Here is a 10,309-nt window from a genome sequence, read left to right on the forward strand (position 1 = left end):
CCCCGCCCCCCCCCCCCGCCCCTCCCCGGCGGCGGGCAGGCGGGGACGGGACGGGACGGGACCGGGGGGGGGGGAGGTGGCTGTGGGCGGTAGCGGTGCCCGCGGGTCCGCCCCCCCCCTTCTGGGTACACCGTGGGGCTCACCTCGGCTGCCCCAGCCGCGCCTCGCCGGGGTCGGGGGAGGCGGGTCGGGGCGCCGGGGAGGTGGGGGGGTCCTTGGAGGACGGGGAAAAAAGCTCCGCCCGCCCGTCCTCCCTCCCCTGGGGTGAGGCCGCCGGGGGGCGCCGCGCCGGGCCGAGTCCCAGCGCCGCCGCCATGCCGGGGCCGGGCCCGCCGCGCTTTCCCTCCGCTGCTCACACGTCGGGGAGGGGAGGGGGGACGGCATCTCTACCGTCGTGGCCGCTGGAAGTCGCGGGGTGCCCCGTAGGTTTCCTCGCTGGCACTGCTCCCCTCACAAGACCTCCCGAGGGGCCCTGCCAACCAAACCTGAGCCTGTGGCACTGCGGGGGGAGTGGCGTTGGTGGGCTGTGAGGGGGGCATTGGTGGGCTGTGAGAGCAGACATGGACTGTGAGGGGGACACTGGTAGGCTGTGAGGGGGACACTGGTGGGCTGTGAGGGGCATTGGTGGGCTCTGAGGGGCATTGGTGAACTGTGAGGGGGACACTGGTGGGCTGTGAGGGGCATTGGTGGGCTCTGAGGGGCATTGGTGAACTGTGAGGGGGACACTGGTGGGCTGTGAGGGGCATTGGTGGGCTCTGAGGGGCATTGGTGAACTGTGAGGGGGACACTGGTGGGCTGTGAGGGGCATTGGTGGGCTCTGAGGGGCATTGGTGAACTGTGAGGGGGACACTGGTGGGCTGTGAGGGGCATTGGTGGGCTCTGAGGGGCATTGGTGAACTGTGAGGGGGACACTGGTGGGCTGTGAGGGGCATTGGTGGGCTCTGAGGGGCATTGGTGAACTGTGAGGGGGACACTGGTGGGCTGTGAGGGGCATTGGTGGGCTCTGAGGGGCATTGGTGAACTGTGAGGGGGACACTGGTGGGCTGTGAGGGGGATTGGTGGGCCGTGAGGGCAGACATGGGCTGTGAGGGGGATTGGTGAACTGTGAGGGGGACACTGGTGGGCTGTGAGGCAGCACTGGTGGGCTGTGAGGGGCAGGTGTGGGTGGCATAGCGGCCACAGTGCTTCAGACCTTCCGAGGCTACAGCTCGCTCAGTACGCTGGGACATGCGCATGTAACTTGCCAGAAACTACTTTAAAGCGTGGCGGTCGCTACGCTTGGTGCTCAAGGGCTCGGTGAGGAGCTACAGGGTGTCTTTGCCCTCTGCTGCTCAGGGAGCCTGGTGAGGGGACCACCATCCTCCCCTTACGCTTCAACGCCTGGGAATGACTTGACACAGAAGTTGACTCTGTGTTTGATCACTTTGCTTTTTGCTTCTGTCTAGGTGCACTGGCAAAGGAAATCAGCTCCTGCTCTTTTTCATTCTTGACGGCTCAGAAGAACCTTCTGGACCTTGTATGAGTTTAGAAATGAGAAAGCATTTCAATAGGCTCTTCCCCACGGGAGGCTTTACTTACCAAGGGCCCCATAAATTAGCTATGGGGGTGCAAGGAACGTTCTTGCTCCACATGCTTCCCTGCTAAGCAGGGGTCAAAACTCCCCTCAGTAGAAGAGAACTGAATTCAGGCCTTAAACATCCTGTCCAAAAGCTTGCTTATCAAACTGTTACAGACTCATGTATGTAAGGAGAAGGGATGCCACAACAACCATCACAGCCTTTTCAAAGGTGTTGGAGGCACCACACCATTGGTGGAGTGTGGTCCTGTCACCGTGCCCTAGATCATTGCATGAGCTTAAAGCTTGGAGCGTTGGATGGATCTGGCTCCTTTGGACACGCAGGACACTTTGTCTTTGCAATTCCAGTGAGATTTACAAGGGGCTCAACCTGCTCAGTACCGAGGTGCTGCTGGGACTGAACGTAGTGAACTTGGAAGTAAAAACCAGCAGTGAGATCAGATGCAATTTTAGATGGTAGGCCACCATTTCAGAGACGGTTTTTTAGTTTTGTGCATAAGCTCTGTTTTATGCTTCTGATGGTCTTTATTGGATCTGGCACTGTGTTGACAGACTTGGAGACTGAAACTTAGAGTTTACCTAGAAAATACATGGCACCTGGGCAGACGTCTCCCTTCCAAGCTGCACTGTCTTGACCCTGAGGCAGCGCTCTCATTTTGCTCTTGTTACTCACCTTTGAGGTTTTCTTTTAAGACTTCCCATGAAAGGCCTGGCTCTTGCCAGCGGGTGGGGAGAGGGGGGTAGGCATTAGGAACTGGATAGAAATTTTCAGAGCCTGAAATCACCTATTCATTTCATTTGCACTCCTTAGCAGCATTTCACTCCTTGAGAGCAATCCACTGGACCAAACTTAGGTTTCTTTGAATGTGGCAGTGAAACACCATCAATAGGACACTAAAAGAAAACCTCCAGACAACTTCTGAGCCATGTTTCTACTGGAAGTGCCGCTTAACCAGTGTAGTTGGTTTAGCACACTATGAATTTGATCCATCTTTTGCCTTGGGATAGTTGATACTTTGCCATTTCTTCATGACGTGAAACTGTAGCGTGCAACTGTGGTGCTGTAAACCCAGACCTAGTGTCTCTTTCAGGAGAAAAATGCATTTCAGTTCTCTTACTGGCAGTGATTTAAACAGAGCAAATCCATACGGGTCAAAGGAAATTTTATTATGTCAGAACAGGCAGGGAGGGTAGAGTACTTGTGCTCTCCTCCTGTAATAGGTATCAGATTAGCTTAAGGAAAATCAGGAGAGCTCTGTTTCCAGTATCTACAAGCAATTACAAGCTCTTTTTGATACCCTGGCAGGGCAACCGGGAGAAGCAGAGATAATGCACAGCGAACTTCACTCCTGCCAGTTGGTCAGATCCAAATCAGGTTTTAATACCTGAAAATTCCTGCCCTTTGGCTTGTGTGTCCTTGTTCTGGGAGTAGTCACGAATGGTTATTCTGCAGATTTGCAGCGATACATCACTTTCCCCTTTGGACTGCTGGCTGTTTGTGGTGTGGTTGTGGGCTGCTGAACAGTAGTTGAATTCCAGGGGTAGGTAGCGTGGGACATTGTGATGAAACAAGAAGGGTGGGCTTAGGTAAGCAGTGCAGGGTGTTATGTCCCTGTTGCTGTGGTCCTCACACGGCCCTTCTGCTGCATTTTTTACTTCAAGAAGCTGAGAGTGTTTTTACAGAAGGAATTTTTATTATGGCCACTTTAAGGGCGGGAAAACGGAGTCACAGAGAAGGAAGGCAAGCACGCAGAAAAACTTCAGCAGGTTCTAGTTAAAGAGTCCAAGGGTCTGAAAGCCCTTTGCTCTTGCTGCTGGATACGACAGCTTCTGCTGAGGCATATTGCTGCTTCCAGTAACAGGCTGCGTGTAGCTCGACATAGAGAAGGAAATCTTTATCCCTATGCCACAGCCTAGGACAGCATTTGATGGGAAAGCTGGGATCCCAGCAGTGGATACTACCCAGAATAGGAAAGAATGTCGTCTCTCACCTGATTTTTCTTTCTGTGACATCTCCCGTGTTCACCAGCGTTTCGCAACAGGAGCCGGGCTTTGGCCTTCACCTTGAAAAGCACAGCTGCTTCTTCAGTGGCCGTCCGTCTGTAGGCAGTGGGGCAGTTTGCCTGGGGACAGCACAGCGCCCTTCGCAGCAGAGGCTCCCACTTACTCAGCAAAACAAAGAGTGGAGCTGGGCCCAAATAAGCTATTTTCTGCCATCCACTTGTACTTTATCTCGAGAGCCTCCAGAGGATGGGGTTACCTACAGCAAGCTAAAGCAAGCGACAGCAGCGCAGATAAAGCGGGGTGTGCTCCGCAGTGAGGTCTCTGTCAGTGGGGTTCAGAAAGGCCATCGAAAGGGATTCGTGCTTTTGGAAGGGTAATTCCCTTAAGAGGGGACCCAGGGAAGAGAAGGGGGTTGTATGTAACTGTATTTCTGCCGACCTTCAGTCTATAATTACGGGTCTCACACCCCCTGCTGGCTTGTCCCCTGCCTTTAATGAGATCAGTTTAAAAGATAAGGCTGGGAGTGCATTAAATGGGGGTGGAAACAATATCTAACTATGGGGTGAGCAAAGATCAAGATCCACTGCACCCAGTCAGGCTTGGCTAAGCTCCTTCCTGCCCTTTTTTCTTCCCCCTGGCTGGGGGATTACGGAAGTTTTGCATTTCTGACAGTATTTTGCATTTTTTTCTGAAGCCTTTCAAGTCAGTCATTCAAATACTGTTGCAAAAACATGACTCCTCAAAGGCCCTGTGGAAATTAGGGCTCCAGCCTTTGCCACTGCACACAAATGGCACTACCTTCCTCCAGAGCAGTGGCATTGCAGGCTGCAGAGGCGAAGGGCAGAAATACGCAGCATTCCCATCATTTTGAGTGCCTCAGTCTTGTGCCTGAACAAAATTCCTGGGCACTTGGCACTTCCGTAGGTGGGAACTTAGGCTGCTCAGCCTTTCTCAGTAGTAAGCTCAACGTGGCTCAGCTGAAGAACTTAAAAACTGTGGATTTTTTGTATTTTTACCAGAGAGGAGGTGGAGGCTTACTGGAGTCGTGTAGTGAATCAGATCAACGTGTGGGATTTAGGAGAGCGTGGTTTATGTCTGGCTGCTAGGAGGTGGGTTTTTCCTACGGTTCATAAATCCCCCAAAACTACTTGGAGGTGTGTGTGTGGGGGGGAAGGGTGGTGTGAGAGCATGAAAAGCAAAGCCATGGCCAATAGGCTGAGATACACTATTCAAGGATTTGCATGTTTTGAGGAAAAATGTTAAACTCTTGCTCTGGACAAAGCTGTAACATGCATTTAAGTGACACTTCTTTTTTAAAGGCCCTAATCATAACCTACTGTTCCATTTTTAGTTACCGGTGCTGTTTTTAATTCACCCTTCTTTGCCAGTGAGTTATCTGGGAGATAAAGCAGCTTTGAAATCCCTAGACTCCCTGGAACCACAGTGTATATCTGTGTGTGCACTTTGCCATGCCTGAGCAGATAAACCGAGTGCCATGTAACTTACGCCTTCTCTGCAAATTGTTCGAGTGCTAGTGGCTGTATGGAAATTTATTTAAAAGAGCGTAAGGTTGAGCAAAAAACCTCTGCGTGTACTTTTTTCTTTTCCTCCCATTTGCACCTGCCTATATTTTCCATGGCAATGAGGTGATTGCATCTAAGCTTATATACCAGTGGGTGAAAAATGCCAGATTTCTTTTTTTTTTAATCTGTACTTCTACTGTTTTTTAGCTAGCTGAGAGGGCGAATGAGTGTATTATTGATCAGTAAAATGGGAATGAAGATTGTTGCTCTAGGGTGGAGAAGAAGGGAGAGGAACACGTGTCACTATATTAGAAAAAGCTCTATTTGACATTTTACTGTGCTACAGATACGTTTTCAAACGTATCAAAGATATCTATAACTGGCCATTAAAATTTTGCATCAGAAAAATAGTGTTTTCAAAGATGAAGTTTTCAATCCTGAAGTCAGGATGTGCCAAAGTCCAACCTCTGCTGTCCCCACCTCCCTGCATGCGCCGTGCCGCAGCCTTGGGTTACGCGGCGCTGCTGCAGGCAGCATTTCAGGTGACATGCTGCACAGTGGGTGAGGGGGAGCTGGCTTTAACAGACCGAGGTTTATCTTCCCCTGCCGTAGTGCTTCGTTTTCCAAGATTAACGTTCTCTGAGTTCGAGAGCCCTTTTTTTAGCAGGACGGCGGGAGGTGTTACAGAGAGGAAAGCAGGCTGACGGGGACCCTCGCTGGCTGCAGCCTCGGAGACCGAGGTCGGCACGGAGCTCAGCGTCCTGCCTCTTGACCGACTGCCAAGAAAGGGTGGTGGCAGGATCTTGAGACCTGTCTAGTGGTGCTCCACCATGTTGATCGTACCTTTTAATATCTGATCTGGCCTACAGGAGGCCATGCCTCACTTCCCCGTACCTTATGCAACCAATAAGGGTATGAAAGCAAGGCGTTCCTGGTAGGAAAAGAAAGGATATGGCTGAAACTTGTTGATCTGAAATAGCCCGAATGTGCTGAGTTTCTAGGCAGGCTACATAAGCCATCAAATTGACAGGACGCTGGGGGAGGACTGAGAATATCCTTCCCAGCATGACAGGGATGGATTTTCTGGAGGTGGCTACTTCTGTTCCCGTACAAATGATTACTTTAATACAATAAAAAACGAACAATATGAGTTTGGGCACCTACAGCCTTAAATAGCCACGTCTTTAATTTTCATTTAAGTCTGCATCCATCAATAAAATATTTGATACTGTTCACTAGACAACTTGAGTTCTGCACAAGATGTTCAATCTGGCCCTGGTTCATCAAAACACTTAAGTGCTTTGCTGAATCAGGGACTTGCTTCTCATTAGAGGAGAGAGGGTGGTGCAACCTTACCTCACTGTGTGGGCTCTCTTGGCAAGTGCCGCACACAGTAATAGGTTATGGATTAGGACCCTGCTCTCAAGGTCCAGACTCTTACTCTGGGTCTTCCACCAGACACATTTTTCAACTGGTAGTGATCCAGCTGGCACGGGTGCGTTCGAGCTTTGGGAAGGAGCTAGTTGTTGTTTAGAAGTGGTACGGATTTCTTGGGTTTCTTTTTGCCCCCAGTCAGGGAAATTCTTCCATATACAGCCTCAGAGAAAAGTTTGAAAGTATTGGGCTCTGAAATGGAGTCAGTCATTGTGCAGGTTCACTTTTGGGATAATCCATCCAGCCCTCATGAAGATTTTTGCCAAAAGCTACAAAATCAGGTGTTGTGGTAAGGCAAGCACTACAGAGGAGACATTTTAGGAGTTCCTCTATGTAAGTGTCTAAAAAGCAGCGCGTGGTAAAGAGGAAACCAAAATGAAGAAAGGCATATCCCCCAGGTACATTCGAAACGTGTCACTGGGAAAGAGGGTAATCTCATCATTTGAGAGTCTGGGGCTGTGCCTGGATGTCCCAAAACATCTATCAGCACCAGGAGGGCAAAAGCTTTGCCTCGTTGCCATAATCCCCTGGCCCTTCCTCGTGCTACCCTGGCACTTCCCATCTCTCCCAGCAGCTCTGTTGGCCCCAGTGCTGTGGACAAACACTGTGAAACAGGTTGAAGAACCAATCCCACTTGAAACAAACATGCAGAAAGCATCCCCTGTGTTTTTGTCCTTGCAGACTTTTATGTGGGGATCTGTTCTCACATCAGGTCCACACAAACAGCACTGCCAGCACAAGGCAGCATTGCCACCACCTGGCATTGCCACCACAGCGTGGGAGGCAGGAGCCCCCAGATTTGCTGGTAATCGAGCAGAGTTCCTATATGGGTCCCATGGCTTATAATGCCCAAATGCTTCACAGCCGTTTGGAAAAGCATCCTGCCTACCTGGAAATAGTAAGGAAATGCTCTCGTCTCCCTGAGGCACAGAGGCAGGGCCTCAAGTAAGATACCCCCTGGGGTCCTGCAGAAGTGACAGAGCTGGGGAAGGGGCTAGGAAACACCCCAATTTCGCTCCAGTCCGGATTTGGGACTGTCTGAGTATGGTGCAAATCCCTGATGCTCAGAAGTACTCCTGTCTCCGGGAGTTTCTGTGCAGATAAATTGCTTGTCACCTGAGCTGAGAAGTCTAGGGAAGAGCAAGGATGTCAGCTCTACCAGCTGCAGCCAGCCAGCCTGATGGCCAGAAGGTGCAGGCTCAGAGTAGTTCTAAATCGTGTTTGTAGAGGGAGTTTTGTACCCTGGGAAACACGAAGCCCATACACATGATGGTGTTTAGATACGGGGCTATTTCAGGACAATGCAGTGGCTGGGAAAAAGGATGATTGAAAAAACGTTTTGAAACAGACAGGGTAGCTCCATAAAATCCTCCACCGCCTGAGACAGAAAGCCAGCAAAAATAAGCTTCACCAACAAATACAATTCATTCCAGCTCTTGCGGCGGGGAAATAAAGCAAGAGAACTGCCAGAACAGTGGGTTGCAGTTCATGGCGTGAGTGCATCAGTATCATTATAGCCTTGAGATGAGCAGTTACCCTTAGCAAGAAATGCACATTCAGCAGCAAAATCGTTCTATGCAGATGGGCTATAGCCCAAGGATGCATTGTATTCCCAGAGTGTTTACTGCCCAGAGCAACTCAAATAGGGATGAGCAAGCAAAGTGCTGACCAGCTATAGATTTTTGCTTTAAGTTCACGAGTCCTCCCTATCTGAAACACAATTTTGATTCGGTAACAAGTTCAGTTTGCAGAACATCTTTCTCTTCAAGGACTTTAAAAGCTACCTGTTTGCATTGACCACTGTTCTGAGGCAAAAGAAAAGAGCTGCTTATCAACACTCTGTAATATTACCTAATGGAAAAAAGTCTGGAAATTAATTACTAGAATAGGATTGAGGAGAGAGAGACAACTCAGGTAACAGGCAGGGTTGACAAGGTTGCTGGCTTTCACGGAAATGTGAATTTAAAAATTTTGTGTCTATGTGTTCAGAACCCCAACGAGAGCCTAAAAAGCAGCCTTGACCACCAGTAATTGAGATCTTGAGAAGGGGTCTTTTGGATGGTGGAGAGGTATAGCATAGCAAATACTTAGAAATTCATTCTGCCCTTTGTCACAAGCGTGCAGCTTAACTCCCTCTCCTTCACTGGCATCACTTGGGGTTTCTGGTGCCCCCAAGGACAAGTGCTAGCCCAGAGATTTTTCCAGCAGTTTCACACAAATACATGCATATATGTTTGCTTCATTTTTCAAATAAGCTGGGGATGCCTGCTTACTGCAACAGGAAAGACAACATGTAGTTCCCCTGCAGTTTCAGAAAGAACCTGCGTAAAGTTGCAATCTCACCTTTACTGTGGATGAAGTTTGTTAGACTGCAGAAAATCAGAGTGAAGTCCTCACAAGTGTTGTCTGTATTGCTTCTTACTCTGTGTAAAGACCAGAGAACACAGAGGCTCTCTTACTTTAATCGGCTTCAGCGTGCATTGCAAAGAAAGGGTTGGAATGGGCATGGGTGTGCAATGCACCCACAGGAGCACACCTGGACACCGCCAGCCCTGCACCCCTGCAGGCTGAGCATAGCCTCAGGCAGACCACAGCAGCAGGGAGCTCATCATCTTTCCAAAAGTTAGTGCAGAGCCGTGGTGGTGCAGACTCAAACCAGGGAAGGATCCGCGTTGTCTCCTCCAGGAGTTCAAGTCACACAGTCCTTGTTGGCAGGGCAGAGCCAGCCGCTGAGGAAAAGCTCTGGGGAAGATGCTGCTCCCTTTCTTATCATCATAGAATCATAGAATTGCCCAGGCCGGAAGGGACCTCCAAAGGTCATCTAGTCCAACCTCCCGCAGTCAGCAGGGACACCCCCAGCTAGACCAGGTTGCCCAGGGCCTCGTCGAGCCTCTCCTTGAATATCTCCAGGGAAGGGGCCTCAACCACCTCCCTGGGCAACCTGTTCCAGTGCTCCACCACCCTCTTCCTCCACCTTCTCTTACCCTGGGGCTCTGCAGGCCAAGCGCATTTACAGCCCTGCTCTGAGGTGGCCTAAAGGCTGCTCTATCTGTCCCGATGTGCTTCTGAGTTACAGCTTTTGGCCTGCCCCAGGCGCTCTCCTCTACCAGCAAGGCACCTTGGTAGTTCCTCCGTGCTGCTGAGGGGAACAGGGTCCTTTCTTCCCAGGGGCCACCCATCTCCACCGCCTGTACCAGGCGGACTATCATGCAGCTGTCACACTCGTGGGCAGCTCTTCTGGCTGCTCTAGATAAAAGAGTTGCACATCAGCCAGAGGCTGTGATCAGCTCTGTCTGAGGGATTACACCCAGATTAAGAAAATGTGGTCCTGGGTTTAATCAAATTAGCAAAAGTCTGAAGGACCAGCTGGCAGCCGCCGAGAGCAGCGCAAACTGTGCATGTGGGAACAAGTTATTGCTGGGGAGGATCACGTGGCTTTACAGTGCACCAATTCCCTTGGCTGCCCAAGGCAATGCCTGCTGAGGGGAGGATGCTGTCCCTTTGCCATGAGTAACAAGAGGTGTGTGTGGTGCACCCGTCTGAGAGCGTGCTCTTATAGCTGCTTAGCTGCACTTGTGTTAGCCACTGGTGGATTTACCCAGCTGGCAAACTTTATCTCCAAGTGTAGTCCCACACTAAGAGCTATTATCCCACACATAGGGCCATTATCTATGTTCCACAGGAGGTAGAAAGAAACACAGCAGAGAGGGGCAAGGGTAGGATTCATGTTTTTTTCTATACTCACTAGAAAGCACTTCTCCAAAAAGCAATC

Source organism: Calidris pugnax, unplaced genomic scaffold, assembly GCF_001431845.1.
Source record: "Calidris pugnax isolate Ruff unplaced genomic scaffold, ASM143184v1 scaffold225, whole genome shotgun sequence".
NCBI lineage: Eukaryota > Metazoa > Chordata > Aves > Charadriiformes > Scolopacidae > Calidris > Calidris pugnax.